The following is a 6323-nucleotide window of genomic DNA, read 5'->3' on the forward strand; positions in this document are numbered from 1 at the left end:
GGATAGCATTAGGAGATATACCTAATGTAAATGACGAGTTAATGGGTGCAGCACACCAACATGGCTCATGTACACATATGTAACAAACCTGCACATTGTGCACAGGTACCCTAGAACTTAAAGTGTAATAAAAATAAATAAATAAATAAATAAGAAAAAATAATTAATTAATTAAAAGGAAGTTTCGTCAAAACATAGAAAATCTTAAAGACACGTGACACGGAGTTCTATGTTTATCCTATAGCTGATAGTTAAAAGAGTTTTAACAGGGGTATGTTTTTACAAAGCAAATACTACCAGCACTTTAGGGAATGAACAAGAGTGGTGGATGCCTCTTCTTTCACATAGTGAATAGCATAAACTACTGCATTTGTCATTGCTAAAAAGTTTCTCTTGGGGATATTTTGAATATTTTGTGGTGAGGTATCCATACCCTTTTCTGGGATACTACGGTGTTATCTAATCCTCTCTCTTAGCAAAATACTCGTGCTGGTATTTTAAATTCATTAGATAAAAATAAACCTACTAAATAGGAAACTTAAATTCAGGAGCCATGAAAATGTTATTCCCCTGACGCAAATAAATATTACCAACTATGACCATTAAACAAGGTAATCTTGGTGCAAAGCTACAAGATAGTGTTACAGGTTTCTCATGTTAATTTTTTTTTGGGGGGAGGGACAAAGTTTTGCTCTTGTTGTCCAGGGTGAAGTGCAATGGTGCAACCTTGGTTCACTGCAACCTCTGCCTCCCAGGTTCAAGTAATCCTCCTGCCTCAGCTTCCCAAGTAGCTGGAATTACAGGCACCTGTCATCATGCTCGGCTAATTTTTTGTATTTTTAGTAGAGATTGGGTTTCACCATGTTGGCCAGGCTGGTCTCAAACTCCTGACCTCAGGTGAGCCATCCTCCTCAGCCTCCCAAAGTGCTGGGATTACGGACGTGAGCCACTGCGCCCGGCCTCATGTTAAATTTTTTAATTCCTCATGAGCTGGTATTGTTAATACAAACTGATAAAGTCTTTTAGTCAAGACTTTTAGCATTTAGATAAACTGAAATGGAAAAGTGCCTCTCATGCTGAGACCACTTTTCTGCACCAATCTTAGCTTTGTCATTAGGTAATTCCAGTCCCCTTTTGTGAGCATGTATTAGGAATACTTACTTTATTACCATTCTGCTAGGGTTCAACTTGTGGGATGGCACCATGTGATATGAGTATGATCTCACAAATGGATTTGTTTTGAGATGGCAGAGGAATGTAACTCTAGCAAAGCCTATGGGAACAGAGAATTGATTTCCCAATGGTGGAGAAACTGTTGTGTAACGGATAGTTGAGGATTGATTGTAGAGACTCTAAAGCAGACTCTACCTGTCATGTGAAGGTGTAATTGGAAACTGACCACCAAAGAGAAACTTATTCACCCCATTTTGACTATGCTTATATAAATATTTGACATGAGCCTGTGTGAGGTTTGTGTGCAAGAGAAAGTGTATATTGGAAAGTGGTAGCAATGCTGCAGGAGAAAATTTCAAATACATAACTTACTGAGAGTTGAAAGTTACTTCTTGAAAACACAAGAGCGATATGTGCTCTCTCTTTCAAGGAAATCGAATAATATGAGGTACATAGAATAACATTATGTGCAAGGAAAACTAACAATTAGTTAAATATGTGTGTGCAGTTACCAAAGATGAACTTAATTGTCCAATTCTAACTGTAATTAAGATAGCTGAGAAGTGGCAAAAAACTGCAAGCTCATCTAGGATGTGTTTGTCAGTTCGGACAATTTAATGTTAGAGTTAAATTATTGAGAAGTAAAATGGTATCTAAATGAGGACAATCTGCTTACTGTGAGACTAGATTAAAAACCAGGAACTGGCTTCACAGCACCTGAGAATGGTGCATGAAACACAAAAAGAAAAGTAGAGTAGGGAGATCAATAGAGTTCAAGAGGCCTCCCATCAATCTTTTTATTCAAGTTGCCTGTATTGCATCACCATGAATTCTAAGAAGGCAGGGTACAGGTGACATCCTGATATGAACTCAGGAAATGAAAGCAGGTGCCAATAAGGCTAAGTAGCATAGAACACCTTAAAGAATAAATGAGGAAGAAACAAAAAGGAGAACAGGGAGGGAATAATGACTCTGCAAATGATTGAAACCACTAAGAACTACAGAAAGTTACCCTTGTCTTTTCGTACATGAAGTCCACCAATCATATCTGCAAATACCTAGTGCTGACATCTGGATGGGGACATGGCAACACCTGAGGGCATGTCTATTTGAATGGGCATGTGTGACATTTCAATGTGGATTATGACATTTGGGTCACCATCTGCACCACCTGCACTAGTGCGAGAGACATCCAATTATGTGGCATTACTGGTAAGAATCTGACAGTGTGGGATTAGTATTTGTTCAGAGGATACAAAAATACCCTACTCCTATGTTACACTGCTTTATTGCCCCCTCTTAGGTCTTTCCTTGAAAAAGACATGCACACAAGGACCTGAAATATCATTCACCGGGCCAGTTCCCATGACCCCTCAATGCAGGGGTCTCAGTTCAAGTTGAATTGAAGCACAGGTTTAGGCACCAGAATGAAGCAGGGTCTCTTTGCCTATTTTATTCTACAGAAATATTATCATCAGCTGACCCCTAGTAGGCAGGAATGACAGAGCCCAAAATCTCCAGTGAGAAGAAAGAGAGGACAATGTGTCTATGCCCAGCTTTCCCAGTCAGCACCAGCTTATCTCATCACTTCAGTATCATAAGAAACAGAAGAGCTTAGATGTGTCTTACATGTATGGGTGTCACTTAGCAATGCACAGTGGTACTTCTTACAGTGCTCCAGAATTTGACTTATCACATTGGTCTTCCTTCCTCTAAGGGAGTAGTGAGGAAGAAGCTTGAGAGAAAGAGGCTTTTCTTGATCTGGAGATGAGTTGTAAGAGAAACCTGCCCCCATCCGAGTGACCTAAATCACTAATGGTTGGGTAGAAACTGATATGATCATAGAAAAAATTAGGTCATGTGTAAAAAAGGATTTTGCTGCTTAAATCTCAAGTGCATCAAGTCTAAAAACTATAAATACTGAGGATTTTCAAGTTTTAATAGCAGTATAAATCAGCCACATTTTTTTCATTGACAATATGTAGCTACATTTACAAATATAATAGGAGGAAGGATAGTGACTTCACAAATTTATTATATATTCATTGCTTTATAAAAATCAAGCACTATAGGAAAATATAAAGGCAAAAGCAATACATTATAGCAAATTGAAACACCAAGAATTAACCAGTGTTAACACAGGATCAAAAACACATCAAAAGTAATGTTTCTACACTTCACTCTAAGTGGAATCCTAACAAATGTTCATATAACCTATAGGAAGCAGAGAGAGACAGAGAGAGAGAGTGAAACAAAAAACAGAGGGATGAACAGAAAACAAAATGGCATACTTAAGCCTTAAAATAGTGACAATTATTGTAAATATAAATGGTATAAATATACCAATTAAAAAGAGATTGGACCACCAAGAATTGGTAGATGTTTAAGGTGATGGATCTGTGAATTACCCAAACATGTATACATGTATACCCAATGTATACATGTTTCAATACATGTATACATTGTACAATGATAAAATCTGTAGTGTTACCATTATACAATGTATACATGTATTGAAACATCACAGTATACCCCATAAATATGTATAATTATTATGTGTCAATTATAAAGAAAATTGTTTAAATATTTGGTAAAAAAAAGGGACTGGCAGTATGAATTTTCAAAAATTCCAATGTATACTATCTACAAGAAATTTACATCATAGTACTTCCCGTACTATATTGAATAGAAGTGGAGAGAGTGAGAATCTTTACCTGGTACTGGATCTTAGAGGAAAAGCTTTTCATTTTTCTCCATTGATTATGATGTTAATTGTGGGTTTTTCATAAACGACCTTTATTTTGCCGAGAAACTTTCCTTTTACACTTAAACTCTTCAGCATTTTTATCAAGGAAGGATGTTGAACTTTATCAAATGCTTTTTCTGTGTAAATTGAGATGATTTTTGTGTGCTTTTTATCTTTCATTCTGTTAATGTATCACATTGATTCATATGCATACTTTAAAACAGGTTTGCATGCCAAGGATAAATTCCACTTGGCCATTTTCTTAGTCTTTTTTGTTGCTTATAACAGAATATCCAAAAGAGGGTACTTTATTTTAAAAAGGAATTTATTCTTACAGTTATGGATGCTGAGAAGTCCAAGGCCAAGGGGCTACGTATGGCAAGAACCCTCTTGCTGCTGGGGACTGTGCAGAGTCCCGAGGTGGTTCAGGGCATTACATGGTGAGGTGGCAGAGCATGCTCGAGTCTCTTTCTCTTCTTGTAAAGCCACCAGTTCCATTCCCATGATAACCCATTAACCCATTAACTCATTAATCCATTATCTATAAATGGATTAATCCATTCATGAAGGCAGAGACCTCATTACCTATTCACCTCTTAAAGGCTCTACTTCTCAATACTGTCACACTGGGGATTGAGTTTCAACATAAGTTTTGGAGGAGATATTCAAATCATAGCAGTCATGATGTATAATCTTTTTGATGTGTTGTTGAACTTGGGTTTGCTAATATTTTATAGAAAATTTTTGTATAAATATTTATCAGAGATATTGGTCTGAAGTTTTCTTCTTTTATGGTGTCTTTGTCTGGCTTAGGTATCATGGTGATGCTGGCCTCATAAAATATGTTTGGAAATAGTCCCTCTAGCTCTAGTTTTTGGAAGAGTTGAAGAAGTATTTGTATTAATTCTTCTTTGAATGTTTTGCAGAATTCAGCGATAAAGTCATCTATTCCCGGGCTTTTCGTCGTTGGGAACTTTTAAATTATTACACTACTTCAATCTATTTGTTATTGTTCTGTTCAGACTTTCTGTTTCTTCCTGATTCAACGTTGGTAGGTTGTACTTTTTCAGAAATTTATCCATTTTCTCTAAATTATCCAGTCTGCTGGTGTATTGTTCATAATAGTCCCTTATGACCCCTTTCATTTCTGATTTTATTGATTTTACTCTTCTGTCTTTTCTTCTTAGGTAGTCTAGCTTTTTCTTTTGAAAAAACATCACTCAGTTTTATTGATGTTTTCGTATTGTTTTTCTATTCTCTATTTAATTTACTTCTGTTTTAATCGTTATTACTTACTTCTGCTAAAAAAGAAATAAAAGGTATCCAAGTTGGAAAGAAGAAAAGTAAAATTATCTCCATTTGCAAATGACATAATCCTATATATAGAAAATCTCAAAGATTCCACACACAAAAAAACTGTTAGAACTAATAAATCAATTCAGGAAAGTTGCAGGATACAAACCAATCCCATTTATGGTAGCATTAAAAAACATTAAAGAGTAAATTTAACCAAGGAGATGAAAGACCTGCACATAGAAAACTATAAAACATTGAGGAGAGTAATTGAAGAAGATACAAATAAATGGAATGATAGTCCATTCTCATGAAATGGAAGAATTATTAGGTTGGTGCAAAAGTAATTGTGGGTTTTGCCATTAATTTTGGTTCCAGTAAAAACCACAAATAGTTTTGCACTAACCTGATAATGTTGCTAAAATGCCCATACTACCTAAAGCAATATACAAATTCAATGCACTCTCTATCAAAATTCCAATGGCATTCCTCCCAGCAATAGGAAAAATAATCCTAAAATTTGTATGGAATCACAAAGACACTGAATAGCCAAAGGAATTCCAAGGAAGAAAAATAAAGTTGGAGGGATCATACTTCCTTACTTAAAAATATATTACAAAGCTATAGTAATCAAAGCAGTATGGTACTGTCATAAACAAACACATAGAAAACAGTGGAACAAAATAGAAAGCCCAAAAATAAATCCACACATATATGGTCAACTAATTGTAGATAAAGGCACCAAGAGAACACAATGGGGGAAAAGATAGTCTCTTTAGCAAATGGTGCTGGGAAAACTGGGTTTCCACAAGGAAAAAAATGAAATTTGACTGTTATCTTACACCATACACAAAACTCAGCTCAAAATGGGTAAAAAGACCTAAATGACAAAGGCAGCAAAACACACATTGCAGAAAGGACAGGCATTTCAATAATTGGTGTTGGGAAAACTTGATATGTCTATCTGTAAGAACAAAACTAGACCCCTATCTTTCACCATATACACAAACCAACTCAAAATGGATTAATACTTAAATATATGACCTAAAACTATAAAACTACTAAAAGAAGACATTGGGGGAACATTTTAGACTATTGGTCTAGTTAAAGA

The sequence above is a fragment of the Mandrillus leucophaeus genome, unplaced genomic scaffold (assembly GCF_000951045.1).
Source record: "Mandrillus leucophaeus isolate KB7577 unplaced genomic scaffold, Mleu.le_1.0 Scaffold1427, whole genome shotgun sequence".
In the NCBI taxonomy this organism is placed as follows: domain Eukaryota; kingdom Metazoa; phylum Chordata; class Mammalia; order Primates; family Cercopithecidae; genus Mandrillus; species Mandrillus leucophaeus.